The sequence below is a fragment of the Amyelois transitella genome, chromosome 5 (assembly GCF_032362555.1).
Source record: "Amyelois transitella isolate CPQ chromosome 5, ilAmyTran1.1, whole genome shotgun sequence".
NCBI lineage: Eukaryota > Metazoa > Arthropoda > Insecta > Lepidoptera > Pyralidae > Amyelois > Amyelois transitella.
The window spans coordinates 10,619,342-10,641,879 of record NC_083508.1 but is presented as its reverse complement, the minus strand read 5'-3'; the positions used below and the strand labels follow the sequence as shown (position 1 = coordinate 10,641,879).

The following is a 22,538-nucleotide window of genomic DNA, read 5'->3' as shown; positions in this document are numbered from 1 at the left end:
TAACATTAAGGTAATGATAGTGTTCTTACATAAACTTCCACACGCCCCTCCGAAGGGTTTATTAAAAGATTTGACTTCATTTTTTCACTTGCCAAGATCCCTGCCTTCTTTTGCTTTATTAACATTCATATTCATTGCAGTTTATCATCAGAGTTCGTCCGTATAGAATATTCGTCCAAATTTTATCATAATACGTTAACGGTTTTGTTTTTGTTTTCAGTGATTGTTTGTTAGGCTATAATGTATAATTTTTGATGCCTTATTACCAAACATATAATTTAATTTCAATTAATTATTCTCTGATGATACCTAAGCAGTGTAATCTTTCTGTGATACAGTAAGATAGATAATTTCTATAATTGTACAGCCAGACCTTCAGTTGTCTAGAACAGATAGATCTAGGTCATCGTGACATTCACGCATTATGTACGACGGGATTTGCCTGATCAACAATCTCTCATTTTATGCTTCGCAGATTTAACAACATACTATATGTTTATGTATTCTAAAAGGAAGTAAGTTTGTTATTGTAAACCACAGTTAAAGGCATTTTTTAATATGAGCGGTAAAATTTTAAATTACGTTTCACTCCAAACCGTTGAAAACCGTTCTGTATTAAAAATCCTGAACGTCCAATTTAATTTGCATTTCAATTCGCGGTGCAGAATTGAAATTTTCTGCATAAAGATGGCGTCGTTTACTAATTAATGTGACGTTTCTCGTCTCGTTCAGGTACGGATGCGGTTAATTAAATCGCTGCCTAGGTTTCCGTTTTAACCAGTCCAACTGGAAGTATTTAGTCTGTCTAGATTTTATATAAAGTTAAACTGAGGTTTTACAAGATTTGCCTTTTGAAATTATAAAGGTCTCCTTAACGCCTTTTATGGTTGTCTGACGATTTTCCTTGTGCTTTAAAGGTTTTATTTCCAAGAGCGTTAAAATATTAGTTTAATCCTACTTGTGAATATGACCTTCTCCTGTCGTTAATCCCAGATGCGTTCGTAACTGAATTTGTTTGTGTATCTGAACCAGTTATATAATACTTAAGGTATGATCGAAGTCCAACTAAACAACGGATTGACACAATTTATTTACCTTCGTAATAATATGTTATGATATATTGAGAAGATACGTTACTGACTGCCTGGGAGGCGCGACCGACCAAAGCAAGACGGTGCTTGCCAGCCAGCTTGCATTCTGTGAACAATACAGTACTATGTCCCTACAGAAACTTCATCTCTCTGGAATATCCCGGAGAGGCATTAGCGGGACTAACATGGCGCGCGCGACGCCATTTTTATCGCGCGATAAATTATGGCTGTTTTTACGTGAAAATCCTTGCCCTTTGAACAAACTATAATCATTTTCCCACCAAAAGGTTGTAATTGAATTTATAGGCTGGTCATCAGCAGAGACAGGTGGAAAGTGTGCAAGTGCGTGAGGCAAGTGTAATTTGGAAAATTGTTGTAATTTAGATGTCAATGTGTTCAATACGCTGACGTTACTTCAATGGACCTTTGCAATTACCCACATCGCAAGTTTGTTTTCGTAACGAAATTTATTTTTGTTAAATTTCTAGGTTTAAGTAGATGCTTGCATACTAACATTGAATATGCCGTGCTCTCGCCGAGGCAGACCGAAGGGTTAAACATTTTTAACGCTATTAAACTTAATTGCGCAATAATTAACTATGTAGTTATTAATACGTATTTTTAAATTTTGCAAATCATTTCTTGCCTCGTTCTAACTTGCAAAAATAACGTTCAATACACTTACAAAGTAACGATAAAAGCGTGCTAGACTTAATCACATCTCTCTAAGCTGAGTAACGGGTTTAGCTATAGGCACTATTTATATGCAACATATTAACAGGATATGTGTTCACAAATGGATCGCTCCTATAAGAGATTAATCACGGACTGGCTTCTTGAACTAAAGGTGTTGTGTAACCTTCCGGATTGTGACGTCATTTGATGAGAGTCATAATTGGCTTTGCTGAAGTTTATCCATGTTTGGGTAAGTTAATCTTAAAGTTTTGAGAAAGATTATTTAATCTGTTTAAATTTGTATATGACGGATTCTAAGCTACACGTATGATTTATATGTATATAACTTGAAAGTACTGAGGGCGAATTAACTAATATATGTAGGTTTAACTGAGTAGAGAATACATAAAGGTAATTTGTATGGATTACGGACTCTTATGTGCGTATATAAATGAAAAACAATTTACCGATTTAATCATTCAAAAGTTGTTGGTGGTGAACAACACTCAGTATTTTTATTTGTCGTGCGTAAACTGAAAAAGTAAGGATATTCCTGCTAACTCTACTTTGCTAACTTTAAAATGCAAAATCTGGGTTTAGTCTGGCCCGTATACACACGAACTTGTATGAATCGAGGGCAATGAACCGCTAATTAGTGAAGAAACTTGAAGACCACGAGAAAGTCTCCAGTTTATTTTTTATTCGCCAAGTACAGTATGATAATGTGAATATTTACGCCAGGCTTCGACGCAATTACTATAGAATCAGTCGTACTAGTAATATAAGTGGAAGTATTAAATTGACTGCGTTGTGTCCATACGAAAAAAGGTATTGTTGAGAGCTTTCGCAAACTTAAAGAAATGCAGATGTTACTTTTAAAAACATGAGCTTATGAAATCTATAGATGATACTCGTACAATATGATAATCCTAAAAAATAGTTCCAGTAAAATTTCTAAACTCTCAGTAGTTCTTGAAGAAATTTATTGTGATTAAGCTACTTTTTTTATAAATACAAGATGCAGTTTAATCAAAGTAAACTTTCGATTACAACCTGTAAGTAAGTACGATATGTAAGTAAGATTTGTCGTAATTTCGTAAAAATGCATTACAACCAGACGATAATGTCCCATGTTAAAAAACACCCATATAGGTTCATAGGTTACGTCACACCGTTACTCATATCTCCACATGCCCTCGTGAGAACAAACGGAGTGTCGAAGAATTTATCAGCAGAATTGGCATGGATGACATGTGGAACTGGTTTGATGCTCGTTAAGTCGCCACGGAGTCTCACGTATCTGGACAAAAAGCGAGAGCTGCCCGCTTTCGGACAAAAGGGAATGACAGCTGAATACCGATGCGCTGCGTATGCGTCGGCCCGTGGCTGAGTATAGCTTGAATAGCCTTATGGAAAGCCTTTTAAAACCCTTTTGATATGAAGATTTTTGTGTCGAGGGATTAAAAATAGTGAATCGGTGTATGTAGGGTAGTTATGAGATGGATAAAGATTGATAAAAGTTTAAGAACTTACCAAGCATTCTCTATATTTAACTCAGTCACGATAGTGTAACGAGTTAGTTTTACTGGACAGTTATAATAATTATAGCGTCAATAATAACCTTGTTTAAATTTATATAATAAAACTTCAGTTAAAAATCTAATTGTTTGAATTCTTAATTCTAAGTGCTCGACATACCTATACTTATTTGACACCAGCATAGAGATTTGTATAAAAATTAAAAAAATTGCATTCTAGAATTTATCAAAATTTACAACCAATCAACTTATCATCTGTTTAGATTGACAAGTTATTCAAGTCAAGCAATTGCGACTATAGAAATGTCAAAACGAAACGCCAATAAATATTTCCAGCCCATTCAAGCATTCAAAACAGAACTTTGATAACACAATTCTAACAAATTGCCTGAGTAAAAACAAACAATGTCATTGAACCACTCAGCCCAAGAGGAGTACAAAACACTCATTGTTTGATCGTGAAGGTCGACTCAGCTTAGATTGTAAATGAAAGAACCCACATAATTCTTATGAAATTAAGGGTACAGTTCCGTTGCTGTGTACTAATGTGCTAAGCTTATGAAGTGACAAAACTAGTGGCGCTACGTACCAGTACCTAATGTAATTTTTGTCAGACAAAAATTTTTCTCCGAGCGGTATGGCCATATTATTATCTAGTTTGGGTCCTTATGATTGGTGATAAATTAGTAATTAAGATGAGCATTGTGTTGTGATATCTTTTCTTTTCTTTACTGAATTTGATTTAATAATGACTGTCATTTGTTATATAAAACCTGAAGATTAAACAAAATCATTTGCCTCTTCTCTTACATAACGTTCAATCGATATTATCTGGAGGAAATATTAAAAAATACACAGCTATGGAACTGTGGTACAATTCTCGTTGATTGTGTAGTAGAATTTGTGGTATGCGATGCTAATCGACATGGGATTTGATCTTTTGAAGTGGATTCTTCTTTTTTATGACCCCGTGGCTACGGATGCTAATTTGAGCTTCTGTTGTAAGATTGGATTTCTATTCTGTCTTCATTAAACGTTCTTGGAAGGACGGTGATTAGACCAGTTGCTATAATGAATAAAAGGAAATAAAAAAGTGATTGATTAATTTTTAATGATTTACCATTGATGATTGGGTACCATGAAATTAAGTACCTAATCTAAATTAATTAATTTATTTTATAATAAATCTAAATGAATATATAATAAAAATTAAATAAAAGCTAAATGAATTATGTAACTATACTTAATCTTAAAAATTAATAAAAGATCTAAATCTAAAATATATGGCAGGTATGCACTTAGAAATTGTGAATTCTATTCTGAATACAATGGACATCATCTAAATCGTTTGTTTCGATCCTCTCAGAGAATCATAAACTCAACTTTGTATAGCGAAATTAACGTAAACACAATGTATGTATGATTACCATTGCACCGTGCAGTGTGCTACAAATAAATAAATCCACTATTACACCGCGGTGCACGCACAAAATCTATTTCCTCTGCTAATAGAAAATTATGACGAAGGAATGCAAGCGCACTTCCCGGTGCATTGAGAGGTTAGATTTTAGCCATAGTTCCCTTTGTGCAGTTTGAGGCCATTGCCCCTTAATTGCCCTACTGCGGAGCAACGCTCCAGTAAAATTCAGAATAACAAACCTTTATTAGACCCTGACTCCGCTCGCTTCCCTCTTAATAGATTTATGAGAAGCGGCGTGCGCCGTGTCGCGCTTCGGTTAAGTTTGTTACATTGTGTTATGACTAATGGTTAATGCTGTGCTTCCGTCGTCAAAATAAACCAGGAATTGAGTTTCTGTGGCAAGTTTGACACATCGTGTGAATTTTATGTGCCGTGTGGGGTACTTTAGAATAGGACCACTCCATTCCTTTTCCATACATACATACATATGGTCACGTCTATATCCCTTGCGGGGTATACAGAGCCAACAGTCTAGAAAACTCTGAATGGCCACTTTCAGCTATTTGGCTTTATGATAGAATTGAAATTCAAATAGTGACAAGGGTGATAATCTACCGCCTAAAAGTAGAATCCTAAGCTTGTTAGCTTTTCTTTTCGAGACTGCTTGCTCTTTTTACTTGGTAAGTGACAAAGACTTATGTAATTATTTATTATAAAAGTAACAAATTTCAACCAGCAAAGGATTTGGGCGATTCCATACGAGATTTTGTACGGCTTTCTACCGGATAACCGAAGCCTTTGCAATCGAGAGGTTGAATCACGGGGTCCGTCCTCGAAACCTTTTGTGGAGTGTTTTTGTAGCACCAGTAAATTGATAGCATCGACCCAATCGATTTTAACGATGATTCACACTCGATTCTGTGAATTATGACCCCTGTGCAATTACATTACGCCGTATTGGTTTTTGCTGCAATTTTTGCCGTGTGATAAATTTGATTAGATTTTTTTATCGTTTGTTTTTTTTTTACGTAATTATTTTCATTTTTTTAAATTGAATTACGTTATATAGTTTATAAACAGCCTTCGATTAACGGCATATTTAAAGCTTCTGGCTTTTTCTACCAATCAACAGAGCATATTCTGGGCTTTTGGTAAACTTCAATTATACAGAAAGGATAGAATATTCAAGCAGAGAAAATATTTCTTAAAAAAACCCACACAAAATTTTAATACATACTTTTTATTTAGAGGGCGATTGCGCCTATGAGGCAAAATATTACAAGTTTCTGCAAGCATTCAATTAACCAATAGGATAACCAGAATATATAGTTCAGAAGTGATTGATAAATAAAATTTTCTGAGTAAACCAACATCGCAAAGTTACAGAAATTAATTATCCAGATGTGCGTCGTTATTCTGATAACGCTGTAATTGAAAATAATTAATATAGGCCATCGGCTTATCTCCGGTCATCTTGAGTAAGCAAATTGCGCGACCAATATAAAACCAGTTACACACGGGCCATTGTGGATAAAGCCGAGTAATGAACCTCAATGTTTTGCCCAAAGAAGGAAGCGTGAATGTGGAGTAATTGGCTGGGCAAGGAAACTGCTAAAAGGGCTCTTAAGTTCATCGATCATTAAGCCTTAACTTCCTTTTTAGAACTGGATCGTGTCGAAGAAAGCGTTATATCAGCATTAAGATGTATCGTTGAGATGATCAGCTTTATATAATTCGTCTATTGTATCTTCTTTAATTCACTCATCGATAGATAGTCGTTGACAAGTTATTTTGACGAGATATTTTAGTGGCAGGTTGCCTTTACATTAAGTATGCTGTTTAAGAACTTAAACTTATGATGTCATTATGGTATAGTCCTAAAAGTTGTATTAAAACTTCTCGTAATGTCCCTTTTTTGACGCACTTAAAGTTAGAATAGTTGTATCTGACCTTGCTTATAAGAGAAATGGTTATGCAAATTCGTGTGAATAATACCGTCGACGCTTTTTGGATTTATGATGCAATTATGGCCATAACGCCTTATGAAGACTGGTAGCGCTAACAGAATGCAGTGCGAGTGTAATCCGACACTTTAAGGCTGCGTTTTCACAGAAGCAGATATGAGCGAAGTGAAGGCGAAGTAACGGCCTCTGTGGCGCAGCGGTAGTACGCTTGTCTGTGACAACGGAAGTCCGGGGTTCGAATCCCGGCCAGGGCATAATGAGAAAAGAACTTTTTTTGATTGGCCTTGGTCTTGGATGTTTATCTATATAAGTATTTATTATAAAATATAGTATCGTTGAGTTAGTATCTCGTAATACAAGTCTCGAACTTACTTCGAGGCTAAGTCAATCTCTGTAATTTTTCCCGTATACTTATACATATTTATTTATTTATTTAAGCTTGACCAATGTGCAGCGGAGAGGTACGGATTTTCATATGAAATTAGGGGGCCTGCTAGTTTTTGGGCAGTTGAATGTAGGCCTCTGTACTGTAACTGATATCTACCAGTTGACCGCTTCGCTCCATCCTGCTTCGCTCACAGCTCCCCGCTTCACTCTACTCCGCTGCGCTACAGTGGGAACGCAGCCTTAGACATGCTCGAGTTTTGTGTCATTCCGAGAATTATAGCCGGCTTTCGTAATGTCTCAAGCGAATGTCGTAGGTACTTTTTACGAGAAATGTTGCACAGAGAAAAGGGTTCACAAGAAGTTTCTTTTTTCTTTAAAAAATAATCTTTTTGATGTTGGTCAGTAAACACTATGGTCAGTTTTTCAGTCTTTTTTGAGACAGCTGGCTTTGTCTGCCCCACAAGGGTTAAAGATGTGATAATATGTACTCATTGAAGTTTGTATACTATTATAATTGTTGAAAAATAAAACAAGTCCCTGTAATGGCTGTACTGATTTCCCTAATAGTTACTCTGAACATAAAAAAGGAGTTTAAAAAAAAAATTCGTAGGTATGAAATTTTATTTTCCTACCAAGCACATTATCGGATCTTAAATGTGTAATTAAAATTTTCATGAGTCACGAGCTCAGGTCACGAGTTTACAAGAACCAATTATAAAACGGTTCAGTTAAAAATATTATATATATTAGAGTTACGTTTGTACTCTAATTATTATTTTAAAGTGTGTTTGAAATTGACATTTCCAAGTTATTTCATTAATTATGTACTTGCTCTAAGTTCATAGACAATTTAAATTTTTTTGATTTTAACACAGACGAAGGTTGTCAAAATACTTACGTTGCTTTTGAACGCACACTGACAATCTCTCTCATTTTTGTGTGTTAAGTTGCACCTTCGGCCGCTATACTTCGGGGCCTACCCCCATGCTGGCACACGCGACGCCGTTTTCACATCGCTGTGAAACGGGTTTCACGTCATAATAAAAAGCGAAACAGTGATCGTTTTTCGTGCGATAAAAACGGCGTCGCGCGTGCCATATAGCGGGGGCTGGGGTGCGCTCTAGCATTAACATTCATATAGAGCATTAGAATTTATACGAACACACATGTTATAACTTATAATCTGCTTTTACTAAAGTTTCAGAGCTCTGCATATTCAGACCTACAGTAGCTCTAACGCACGTGCACGGTCATGTAGTCAGTAAATTAACAACGGTTATTAAGGCCGCCTCGTCCATACTAATGTAGTACGTTCATACTTACATCAATATTCATAGCTATCTAGGGTCAGATGGTAGCACAGATCAAATCATTTCGACTATATGCTTTATCTCTATATAGATATTAGATTCTTAATGTTTATTATAAAGCTGATTTCAACCATTCTGTTCTGCTTAAATTTTAGTAGCAATTCAGCATTAAGTCCAATCAGGACAAGCTTGCATGAAAATACTTATTAATAAATGTCAATGAAGCGAAAGAAGTATGCTGGTGGTAAGTGGGAAGAGGTCTATATTTATAAAGAAGGTGTGATCATTCATCATCTTATAAGCATTTATTTTTGTAAGCAGATTTTGTTCATATTTAAAACTTAGTCCGAACGTTATGATAATCGCTTGCTGTCACACGCTTACCGGTTTGATTGTCGAAATAAATTAATTTTAGCCGTTTAAAAGTTTCAAACAAAAACACAATAAACTCGACTATCTATTATTCATGACAGTAGCCACTTACTGTCGAGAGCTCGAGAGGAGAAAAAGGACAAAACTGTATATTTGTCCAGCACACAATAGATGGGCTTCACCTGGCTTGACACAAAAATTGCATTATCCTGCAATTTCACTCAAAGCACTAACAGGGAGTTCACATTTTGTCTAGTTACTTGTAAAATTACAACCAATTGTCTGATTTTTATGAAGTATCGAATACCTTCACATAGTGAGTCATATTTCATCCCAGAAAAAGTATATTTCTTGCAATTTTCTATTAACTTTGCATGCTTAATTTCCACATAGTACTAGCGTGACTTGCGCAATTCTCCGATTTAACTAAAAATTTAGCAACATTAGATTATTTTATACTTATAAGGTATTGTTTCCAATTTGTCATTAACTAAGGTTATGTAACTGTCGCTAAGCTGTTGTTTGTGTAGCTTGATATATTTACTTCTAAAGAAATACTTATGAAGGGATAGCGGCAAGTGGAAAGATGTAGTCTCTGCCTACCCCTCCGGGAAAGAGGCGTGATTTATGTATATATATTTACTGTTTTTGATTGCATGCGAGTACACTGGGCTAATATGCACCAGTCGCGATAAGTACTGCCGCCACTTGGGCCGTCTGGGTGACCTTGCAGATAAGCTGGCACGATTATCGTGAATCAGTAATTCTCCGTGTTTATGGCCTGTGTTACTTGCACAAGTTGTTTATGAACTTGCTCCAGAATTACTTTAAATGTACACTCCTTATTGTTGGACGTATACATTTTGCTTTGGTTTACGTGAGTTTGTGCTCCAAAAGTATAAGTGATCTTGGTCTGTGATATTTTCGTTCTTCACTCTTTCGAAAGCCAACTTTTATGACATCTCATCAAGCATATAAATAAGAGTAACCAACAATTCATACAATGTTGAACCAATTCCAACTAGCCATCACAGGTGGCTCTGTTTTCTTGTATAGAGCACAGTCCAAGATATTTATGCTGACACATTTCGAACCAACGGATGTTACTCAGTAAACAAATATTCATTTGCACGTGTGTTTCCAAGTTAGCATGCAGTTATTTCTACGATAGTTCCGCTGTTATCGTGGTCAAGTGCCAAAGATAGGCGTGCGCATTCCATGTCTGCGTGAGGCGAGTTGCGATGAACTATTTAAATGTTTGTTTCCTTATTTATTACATCAGTAAAATCAACAACTTTAATCCCGTCACAAACAATGTTGCCATTTTTAAAACCAATACTTAATCTTCCATCTTGTTTTTCATTTTCATCGGTCTTAATTTCTTTTCTAAAATTGTATCCTGCTACCTCATGCCATTTCTAAGTCGTTAATTTCCTTAACAGACTGGCAACAACGAAAAATAACATCAAACAATAACTCCATATAACAGGGGGTTTTTCCTCGCACATCGACAATTTTATCCTTTTGCGAGCTATCGTTATCAGCTCTCATGTTACCTTTAGATAAGACATGACAGCTGCCAAATGGAACGCTCGTGTGAGTTGCAAAAATATATTTATTTTTATTTACATCACTTTTCATTTTCGCCAACTTTGAGCCACTTTCGAAGTCAAAGCCATCGTCAGCTTTTTATCATCATCAACTCAAAAATTTCCATCTAGTTGTTCATGGATGATCACTTGCCATTACTTCTTTTTCTTTTGGCTGGCTTTTTTTGTATTGAGCCATGTTCCAAATTGTTGTTCCAAACATGTTAGTTAGCTAGGGCAATTTTTTTCTGTTTTAGAATCCTGGATATTAAATCATAATATACCGAATGCCATGTTATATATTGTTTTGTAACTTTATATACTACCGCATACGTTATCATGTCTATTCGACTAGATAAGGCACGGATGGCATCGTCACTGGCATATGTCAATAAAACCTCAGTGTGCCTTGTAAATAAAAGAAATACAAGAACATGCCAACCAAAAGTTAAGCTAAGCAACTTCGACCTTATCCTTATCTTCACATAAAACACTCCCATCTCTCATCAGAATAACCGCTATCACTCACGTATTGACACATATAACGTATCAATCTAACCGGAAAGTGGGCCAAGTGTCTGGAGTCCGATTTGTATCGTTTGCTCATTATTCTTTGTCAACGCTAAAAGCCAAATTAGCCGTTGCTAACGGACCAGTGGTATGCGTTTTTGTATGTTTGTGTTTCACTGCACTGATATGTACCGTTGTATCATGATTGTCTGAGAATGTTTAAGAATTAAAATTGTAATTTTCAGAATTAGTGTCCACTTTTTGAGAGTTTTTATGTAAAAGTTGTTACTTTTATCAATCTTCCAATCCCATTTAAATCATTATCTCTACGAGTACCAGTCAACTTATCCCTAAGATTATTATTAAAAGCTTTTGCGTATCCAGTGCACCATAAAAATAATATAGGACTATGTTATAAGTCGCACCATGAAGTTAATTTGATGTGATGACTCGTCAGTTGAAATTTGAAAAAAAAAGCTTCAGGAAAACTAGGAAAGAATCTACGTCATACATCTACATCATTCAAGTTCAAAGATGAGTTTGAAGTATCTATCAACATTTCTGTCTTCACAGCTTGATTTACAACAAGGATTTAATGAAGACCACAAGGAATAACGCCTTTCTTTGCTCGACAAGTAATCATATCATTAGATGCATTTGAACGGTGTGTTTATAGAAGTGATGGGTTAGTAGGGTTGGCCTTAGATATTGGGTTACGTGTGGTGTAACCATGTTTGCAGTCTTCAGAATCTTTTGATTTGAATCATTTCAAATTTTCTGTTTTTTTTCAGCAGCGTTTATTATTTGTTTTTACAGCGTGCACAGCATCACCTTGCTTTTGTTTAGGTAAATACATATTCGAGATAGGTTAGATTAATTAAAAATGATTGTTTTTTAAATGTTCAATTACATTTATATGAAATAAAAATATAAAAAAAACACTTATTTTCACAAAATACTATTACTTTGAGCGTTTGCACCTGGCTATTAATTTTACTTATGGCAACCCCACTTGTTATGAACCCGCGATTTGCCGTCGAGTTCAATAGATCAGATAGGCCATTGTGTGAACATAACAGCCATTTTTAGAGTTCGACGACTCCAGTGCATCAAATGGTAATTTACACTTACAATGGATATTTAAATGGAATATAAATGGGTGTTAGGGTATTTTATAGATTGGATTTCTATGATCTGAAGATTGAGTGGGGTTTTATTTTGCTATCGAATGGATTTCATTACAGTAACATTTGATGGACAACTTCTTGACAAAATACGCAATAACTTAAGAAGCTAAAAGAGCCTGGAAGAGATTGCATTTGCGATAAAGCCGCTTTTTGTACTGTTTATATTCTTATTTATTTTATTTATTTATATATTTATGTAGGTACATCAAAGAAAATAAGAATTAAACTTAAAAGAAAGAGAAATTCAGTACAAGGGCACTTCTTATTTTTAGAGAAATTCTTCTGTTTTGTTACGTGTTTTTTATATATATTACAATAAAGTGTTTTACTTTACTCAAGATCAGGAGTTTTTTTATTTATATCCTTATGAGAAATACATAATAATTAACTATGACGCCTAAAATCCATGCTGCGGTTTGTCTGGGCGCACATATGTGAATAAATCCAGGGAAGAGAGGACTTTACCGAACCATGCAACTGGGACCATTATCAAAAACATTTTTGTAAGCCCGGCCGATATCCGAAATGCTACCTCAGCCTGAGGGATGTAGTAACATTTATGCCTGAGTTATATCCCAATATTAATCATGTTTTAAATTCCAAAGAACATAAAACCGTTAATTAGCGCAAATAAATACAACACACATGACACCACTTTCGTCACGCTCGGTCTAATACGCTACTGCCCCAAATATTTGATATCATATTTGTTCAGCGGTATTTGACACCCAGCCCTAGTTGTTTGATGCTGGTTAGAAATTCAATTAGAAGTATACATTTTATTTTTGTCATTTGATTGCTTGTAGTTCCCGGCTTTTGATAATTGAACTAACCAATTTATTTCCCTTGAATGCAAGAGAAGCGATCAAGGTTACAAGTAAGCTACCCACGAAAATCCAATTAGTAGTATTTTTACTTTGGTTTATTTATTAAGGTTCCATTACTAAGTTCATCGCTTTATTAACGCTCATCAATATTATGTATATTGATTTTTTTAAATATATTATGTTACTGAGTCTAGCAGAAGACGAACAGCCTATCCTACTGGGCGTAGAAACATGAAATTTGGTAGGTATATGTATATATTTTTTCAGTAGTTGAAGGGAGCGCTAAGTTTAAGTTTTTTCAGGTGAGAGCCGCAGGTATAATCTCATTTTACATAAAATGTGATGATGTAACTTAGTTCTTTTTATGTAAGAACATTACTAAATATACCTACTTTTAAGTATTTTTACTGGTTATTAAAGTTACTTATCTATAAAACTAATTTGTTTAACGTCTCTTTGCTTGCACGGATGTTGTTTGTTTACTTTTCTTGTATTAATCATACTGTACATATGTACATTAGTACATAATTGATAATTAACTTTACTGATAACAACTATCTTATAATTAGTCTGGCTTGTCCGTAAATATTGTTTTTTATTATATAGGATCCTGGACAAAGTCCTTTTTGAGACACTCCTTCAGACAACAGACGATCACCAACTGGCTTAGTCATCCATCGCCAATCGTCAGGTCAAAACTAATGTACATAACTCAGGAAAGAGTAATTTGAATCTGGGCCTCCACGCGCACTGCTCACCTTGACAGTTTGACCACCGACGCTCATTTTAGAATAAACCAATATTGTACCCCGTATATATTATATAGGTCACAGTCAGAACAAGCTCACTTTCCTTTCTAGTTGACTGTCCGTCGCCCACGCGATCAGCTCTTGATGGATATCCGTGGCGACGGCACTGACCACAGACACTGATTCTATCTAACGTCCGAGAACGCGTGTTAAATTATGATGTAAATGCCTACCATAGTGCAGGATTACTTTATACTAAACCAAGGCTTGATTAGATATCCTTCACTCTCTCTCATCATCGCAGTGTTCTTAGTTACACCTCCGCCACAATGATTCGAGGCCTGAGGTTCGCCAAAATTTTTCTAAATATTATTATTATTTGTCTGTAGTTTCCGTTTTCGCAGCTGTACCTATTTTAATAAATAAAATCTCATGGAAATTGTAAATTTAGACTTTTGTTTTCATGATAATATTGTTAACTTTTTGAAAACTGTTTCCATGCTGGTCTGGTGTCGAAAAGATTTCTCTTCGCATCATCATCTCGTGGCATGTGTCAGTATCTTCTTTCATCGCACAGATTTTATAAGTCAATCAAGGAAACTGTTTACAGGCTGGTACTCTAGTCATGTGACTATACAAACACGACCTCAGTGATAGTAAAATCTAGAAAGAATGTTATCGTTGTATAATGATTGACATCATTGAAATGAATTACAAGTCTACATTCTCGGCAATTACAGTTATTAAACAACAAAATCAAGGTCTCTTGCAAGACATTCTGATAAAGAATAGGATTAAAATTGTCAGGTAATATTGCAAAAAAACAAAATGCGGAATGAGCATGGAAGAAGTATGCAGGGATCGGTGCAAATGAAAAGATGTACTTAGTCACTTTAAAACCCCCTCGGGGAAAGTGTGGATCTCAAGTTTATAAGCATTTCCCTTAGTCGCCTTTAACGACATTTAAAAGATAGGAAGTAGTCCTATTCTAAAGTTCCAGAAATAACACGGCTCATCTAAAATAAATTACATATTGGCTTTAGTTAGGCTACATCTAATAGCAGTTCCGGTCGGCTGTCTGAATTGCACCCGTATTGGGATATTTTTTGCATTATCTTTAAGAGGTAGGTCTTTACTAGGCTTTAACGATATGTACCCACAGAAGGGAGATAGACGTGACCATATGTATGTATGTATGTACCCACAGAAAAGGAGAACAAAGAGAAGGCTTATTCTTTACAGGAAATAACAATCGCCTTCGCTAGCTACCTATGTATATTAATTTTATGCAAATCCGATTAACAGTGAAATGAAATTCGATAGCGTAGTGTTGACATTTCTCTTTATCGAGTTGTCTTCAAACCTTCAAACATATCGTTACAAAGACTTATTTGATTAACGGTTATACTGAACATTAATATTATTATATCGTCAGTCATACTGCATCGTTTTAAGATTCAATTTTGTGTATTAGAATAGACTGGACATGATATGATGCGGTTGGATCAATTTCAAGGCTTTGTGGTCAACTCTACAGGTTTTCGGAACATAATTAAACAGTTATGTATCTCGTTTTATTTTTAATCGACTTAAAAAAGGAGAAGGTTCTCAATTCGATGGATTTTTTAGACACAATAGGTATATTCAACCAGCTTTTTTTTTGTAAACCATATTTATTTTATGCAAGTACTTATTGTGTGATCAAAATAATAAAAACTGAAGGAAATAAATACTGTGTTTATGTTGTTTTGTAAGTTTTTCTGTATGTGTTATGGCGTAATAAAGAAAAAAACTAAAATAAACGAATATAAATATATATTTTTTTTAGACACAAAATGCCTAGCGGTTCTTGCTTTTTTCTATAACTATGACGACCTATTGTATTTGATAACAAGATACATGACGCAAAATGTAGATAAAACATAGACGCGTGACGTAAATGTGTTTTACGAATTGAATAATTAGACAACCCGTCACTATTTGAATTGAAATACTATCATTAGGCCGCACAGCTGAACATGGCCGATCAGTCTATTCAAGACTGTTGGCTCTGCTTACCCCGCAAGGGATACAGACGTGTTAATATGAATAAAGACACCTAATAATACTGGAATGTTGTAAAGTTGGTTTAAATCGATGGAATGTTGGAATCTAACGAACTTTGTGTAACCGATGATAGATCGCGGACAGTAAGCTATTGGATAGAGAAACATTTACTTTATCGTAACTCGTTTCAGATATCAAATGAAGCGATTCGTTTACACTTACAATTTGTTTATTTTGATGTAGGGAAGCAAGTTTTGGTTTTACACAGAGTGCGATGAGATATAAAAGTTACAATTATATAGCAGTTGTTAGTTTGTAATCAGCATATAAACCGAGGTATCAAAATTCCGAAGTTCACCAATACTTTACCCATCGAAAGATAATTGCAGAAAATAAACGTATCCGTATCCAGATATCTATAGAAATGACCGTTAAAGAAACAATACTATCGGGGGCAGACCACCCCGCGCGGGCATCGAACCGGGATCAAATAAACTATTCAGAGAGAACTGCACCGATTTACGGCCTTTCGCGACCGCTTGCGAGCCATAGGTTATTTTAGGGTTGACTTTAAAATGGCGATGTTTTCTATCTATTTGTTTAAAATGCATTGGAAACAAAGTAACAGCGGAGGTTAGTGTGAAAACAATTGAATAATAAGGACGACAATTTTATTTTGTATTGAATATTAAAAAGGAGTTCATTCGATGCCGTGTAGTTTATGGTCAATTAAGAAAATATAGATTTGTTGAAATCCGTTCAGCAAGAAGCATGTTCCTCCTCGGCAAAAATGTCGCATGAATTAATTGAAACAACATAATTAATTCAATCATTAGCTATAGGACGTCCACTGCTAAACATAGGCCTCCCACAACAAAATTGATTTCGAGTCTTTATTTATGTAAACGTTTCCCGAATTGAAACAGTATGCTTATAAATAAGAAATTTTGGATTTGATAGTTTAGAGTTTACTATGTCAAATGCTTATTGTTTAATTGCAATGGGTAATGATCGGCAACCTTATTTCAGTTCAGCAGAACAATTCCGCTGGACTGCGGAAAACAAACGTACAGAAATAAAAACGTTTCAACATTTTACAATGCCATAAACGTGCCACATCAAAGCTAAAACGAGTACCGATAACAATGTCACTCGGTGTTTATTCGTATGAATCGAATAAATGAACCTTTTGTTGCCAACCGCTCAATTTAAAGCACCGCACATGACATCTGGAATCCCGAGTTATATGGGTTTTGCTTCGAAGGAGAGAAATGATTTATGCACTCTGGTGATGGCATGTATTTTTTAAAAAGAAAGTGAAGTACTCAAACAGGTCTTCAATCCTGGCCAGGCGTGATGTTGATTTTCTTATAACTTATTTTTCCGATTCTTACAATGGTTTTATAGTTCGTGAAAAGGGAATGAAACATTATGTCATCTGCATAAATAACTAGTTTATCAGTTGCTCGTCCTAATAGCTTGATTGTTATTGCATCACTGAGATTTGAAGTGTTAGGAAGGGTTGATTAATGTTTAGCTTTAACGTCAAAGACATACCTTTCTAAGGCAATTGACCTTTTCTTTCGAAAACTTTTATTTTACGAGCCCTTTTATGAATTGATTAAATACTTTCATTATGGGAGTAATCCTATTTGGTATAAATAATTTGGCATTCTGTTGTATTGGAATATCCGTAATGAAAAGAAAGATTACTTTTGGGCATAATCTTTAATAAACATGAGTCGCGCCATAAAATGGCAACACCGATGAAGTAATTTAAATAAATTAGTCGTCGAGTTTTTCAGCGTTCATCTTAAGGAAAAAATAATGATATAGATAATTTGGTCAAGGTCAAGCAATTCGCAGTGATCACGTTTAAGAGCCTCTTTAAAGAACCAATTGGAGATTCGGCATTTTTGAATTCCTGGAGGCATTTTGAGATTCTGTCATTCACATTTTTTTGAAAATGATACAAAAATTATCATATAAGAAATTTGATCGCATAGTTATTTACAAAAACAAAAATAAATAAGTTGAAGATGTCATGCAACAGCAACGCAATCTAAAGTTAAATTTTCCTGATAAACCAAACTTATGCCTTCAACAACGCGCATCATACTTCTTCGAAAACAATCAAGTAATTCATGCTAATTTGTAAGAACAAAGCGGACACTTTAGAGGCAGTAACGTACAATTATCGTGACTATAACAGATTCGTTCAGCCTATAGAATAATATGTTTTGGAAAGTGATTAGAAATCATCAAATAAACGTCTATTACGAATTCATATATTATCTTAGGTTTACTTACTTGATTTCAGATGAAATACGTATCTATAGAAAAGTAGTTCTAACTGTCATTTCCTAAACTATTTTAGTATAATTATCGCAACAAAAATCTTGATATAAGAACAGGACTTATGAGTTCTTACCGAATGAATATGCCGGAGATAATGTTTCTAAAAGTACCTACAGCGAAGGTCAAATCTGGAACCTTCTTCCTAAAGGTAACTTCGAAAGCGCCCTAAACTTACAACCTTAAGTGCCGTGTGGTGCCCACAGCACAAATATACAAAAATAATACAATCACTCTATATCTTCCCATGGATGTCATAAAACGCGACTAAGGAATCGGCGTATAAACTTGGGATTCTTCATTTAGGCGATGGACCAGCAACCTGACACTATTTGAATCTTAATACTATCATTAAGGCAAACAGCTGAACGTGGCCTTTCAGTTTTGCAAAACTTTTGGCTCTGTCTACCCCGCAAGGGATATAGACGTGACTATATGTATGTATGTAAAGCTTGCATGAAAAGATTGATGAATGTCGAAGACAGAATTATACTCGAAGCAAGTAAGAATCAAATGCCTATTTGGAAGACCCGATCATACGTATGTATGTATCTCTTATTCTATTACCAAATAGGTACTCGATATGCCGCGTCCGGTGTTGCTTCGTAGATTGATATGAAATCTTCTAGTTTGCATCGGAGCCTGAAACACTACTCCATTGTATTAGACTCCGGCGCCAGATATATTATCATCGCCTACATGCCGACCGTTAGTCCAGACATGCATACTATTATCACTTGCATTAATCTGTGGTAATGCTGTTTCTACCTGATCATGTGGTTTGTGAACTGAATAATAAATATCAGTTTGAGTTAGATTGGGAAAAGGATTATCTACACTCATTATTAATCGTAAAATATTTACCTGGAGTAGAGGCTGGATTATATCAATTTTGTGTTCAAAAAGAAAAATTTGCTATCGTCTGAACACGGGATTCTTTATGATGTTTTATAATAACTTGGTTTTTTTCCCGCTTCCAACAAAATCCACAGGAAGGAGTTGTATTCTTCTCAAACAAAAAACTAGACAGGAAAATATTCAAGCTAACATATTTTAAGCCTCAAAATCTATTAGTTAGCCTAGTGAGGTTGAAATGGTATATTTTATTTCCTGCTCTTAAAAAAGGTCAAAACGTGACCTGTTATAAAACTTATTACCAACATTTATGTCGAAACCTTTTCAATAATCACAGTGAGAGGTCATAAAAAGTAAACAGTGAGACATGTATTGCTCCTTGAGGGTTCCGTCGCAAAATTTTCAATCATTTTTTACTTACTCTTCGGCGATAAATTAATGTATTATACAATAGTATTAGACAATTGGTGAAACTACTCTATTTTTTTAAAATTTGAAACAAAACATCCTTTAAGAAATTAATTAAAAATCTTTTCTAAATCATAAACTAAAATTAAAATCTATTTTGGACATGTGATGTTGTATTCTATTAACCCTTGCCAGCCGTGAATGTCGTTCCGAGGCACGTTTCATAACTTAATATTATATATGTGAAATACCTGTATAGAAGGAATGAAAAATAAATGGATAGCGGGAAAAATCACACAGATTAAGCAAGCCCCTGTAAATACGAAACTTGTCTTATAGGATGTTAATTCAACGATTTAGTATATTTCATACTATATCTTCACTAATATTATAAAGCTGAAGACTTTGTTTGTTCAAATTGAAATAATATTTTTGCGTTGAGTGTACCATTTATTGAGGAAGGCTTTAGGCTATATAACATCACGCTGCAATCATTATAATGGAATAACTATGTGAAAAAAAAACGGGGAGCATTATTTATACTTGAGAGCTTCAATGATGCCCAAAATAACAAGTCCACGCGGACAAAGTCGCGGGCACAGTTAGTATACTATATACTGGACCCAACATCATCATCCAAGACACAAAACATTTGGCGCGTATTCAAACGCACTACTACAATTGGATCGTGTAGTAGTTTATACTATACTTGTTTGTGGAACCCTAACACCTTATCGGTGTCAGATCACGTTCAAAATAAAGTATTATGAATCCCGCACCGAACATAAATAACTTTACTGCTGATATAAATCGAAATTAGTCGTTAATTTGTCTCGTAAACGAATAAAAACCTTATTTTGTAGCACTTTATATTCGAACTGTGGACTTCCTGATCGTATCTATGAAAATATTGTCTTAGATTTTGTTTACTTTTGTTTTGAATGATCTTAAGATGTTATTAATATTTATGGTTATTTTATGAATCTTTAATAACAGTTCGATTTAATGTGAAATTTTAATGTAAGCATTTAGTCTCTGCCTACCCCTCCGGGAAAATGGCGTGATTTTATGTGTATGTTCATGTAAGAATTAAGCATATCCGACTGTGCCAAAGGATTAAAAATGTTTTAAAACTTAATTTAAAATATAACCGAAAACAGGCGATGCCTTATTGATATTGAACCGTTTTGTCGGCCAAGGATTTATATTGAAATCCAATTATACAATAAATTTTTATTGCAATTAAATACGTCTTAAAGTTCACATTAAAGAAATACTTATGGCGAACGCGGATTGACCCAAATATACTCGTAATTTGTGTTTACCTTATTTTACCTACCTCAATTAATTTGGATACTTTATAAGATTCGGTTTACGTATTAAAATTATATGACAAATTTATTCCATTTGCATTTTGTTGGTAGTGTTGAACCTTCTCCTTCTAACCCTTACGGAAAGTACTTTAATAGAGATTCTTTAGAAATAAGATGAGAACATAAGGTACGTTTCACACGGACAAAAGGTAGTTCAATAAAAAAATTAAAACAGTTCAACCTAGCGACCGAGAGAGAGAGAGAGGGCGAGATAGTTGACCTCGAAAATCGTCTACTTATCGATACGAGCAGTTTGGTACAATAGTATCGAATCAGCAATAGTATCGATACTACCGCTAGTATCGCCACTATCGATAGTCCTATTGCTTTTACTCGGTATCCAATCGATAATGAACTATCGATCGGCAACACTATTTCAATCCTGTTCACTCAGTTACACTTATATAACAAATTCTGCGCTATTTTGTTACTATGACCCAGTAAACCAGTCAGTCGGGTAACGTTCACAAAACAAATGTTAGATAACTTATCTGTTGCTTATCAGAATGTTTGCTCTTGTTTCAGGTAAAGTGTGGTGTCGAAAATGGTACAATTACGACCACTGATCTTTCATTAATTTTGTAGCTTCAATAGTGTGGCAAAAAAATAATGTAAGAAAAATATTGTAAGTAGTCTAGAACAGCGTGTTAAGGGAATTTAGTGATGTGACAGGGAGAATGCTTTGATGATTCGGTTATGTTGAGCGGATGAATAAAAGTAGGTTAACTATATTAGTGTGAATGGCATCATTAGGGAGGGGTTAACAGGGAACAAGATTTCCTTACGTAAACAACAGGAAGGAAATTCACCTTGAATTGGGATATCAACGAGATAAGTTTGTATTTTTTTGGTAATGTTATTTTGATAACAGATTAATAACAACAGTAAAAAATCAATTATAACATACATAGCTACATATGATTATTATAATACAACCAATATTAATTAATTAATAATAAAAAAAACTATTCTAAAATACAGACTAAATATATTATTATTTCAATTTTGGCTCCTAGTAAGGGTTCCCATGACGCAGGCAGCATTACCGCGCTGTATTGCAATAGCAATAGGTACGCTGCGCAAAAAAGCTGCCCGGATCATCTTGAATTGTGTCTTCATTTCGTTTTTAAAGTGATAATTCATCAGTAATTACTACTTGAATGTGGAAAGAAAGTTTTGTAATGATATGTAGGAAAGCTCTCACTAAGTCGGTAGACATTATTATTGGTATTCTTGAGTTTTACATTCTACCTATATGGCTCCTTCTTTCTCTCTCTTGGTTTTGGTTTTTACTAACGCGGTCGGTTACAGTGTTTATGTCGATTCTTGTTCTGAGTGGTGTCTTATCTTTTTTAACTTTTTTCCTCATTTAATAATACCGTTAAGGGTCTCACTTGTAAATTCAGCAAAAAATTGGGTGTAATGTTTAAATTTAATCTTCCTTAGTCTGTTCTAATCAGGGAAGTAAGCTGTAAGATCTTCTTAAAATGCCTCCAATATTTTTCACCAAAACAAATATCATACATATTAGTTTTGATGGACAGATCAATTTTGTAAAATTTTTAAAATGTTTTAATACTCTATGATTCACAGACTTTGTTCGCGACAAAACAAAAATTAGAAATACAAGTTAAAAAAATATTCCGATACCGGGAATCGAACCCGAGCCTCCTGGGTGAGAGCCAGGTATCCTAGCCACTAGACCATATCGGAGTTGTGTGACTTATCGAAAATTGTTACCAGTTTGAGAAATAAATGATGATCGGCTGTGGCAATCTCAACGATAAGTAGTATTTCAATTTGGCATTTCTTTAATTCCTAGCATATAAAGTGCAAATTGTAAAAGTCGATCAAGAGGAAAGCTTATAATCTTTGTGATGGG

The 22,538-nt window shown here is 34.7% G+C and overlaps 1 protein-coding gene and 1 non-coding gene across 2 annotated transcripts in view; one reads left to right on the top strand and one right to left on the bottom strand.

Moving 5' to 3' along the window:
* LOC106134502 (rho GTPase-activating protein 21) overlaps positions 1-22,538 on the top strand; it is a 335,912-nt gene that overhangs the window by 5,782 nt on the left and 307,592 nt on the right. The window lies entirely within an intron of this gene.
* Trnae-cuc (transfer RNA glutamic acid (anticodon CUC)) lies at positions 22,298-22,369 on the bottom strand. Its single transcript has one exon. It is a non-coding gene; the product is annotated as a tRNA-Glu (tRNA).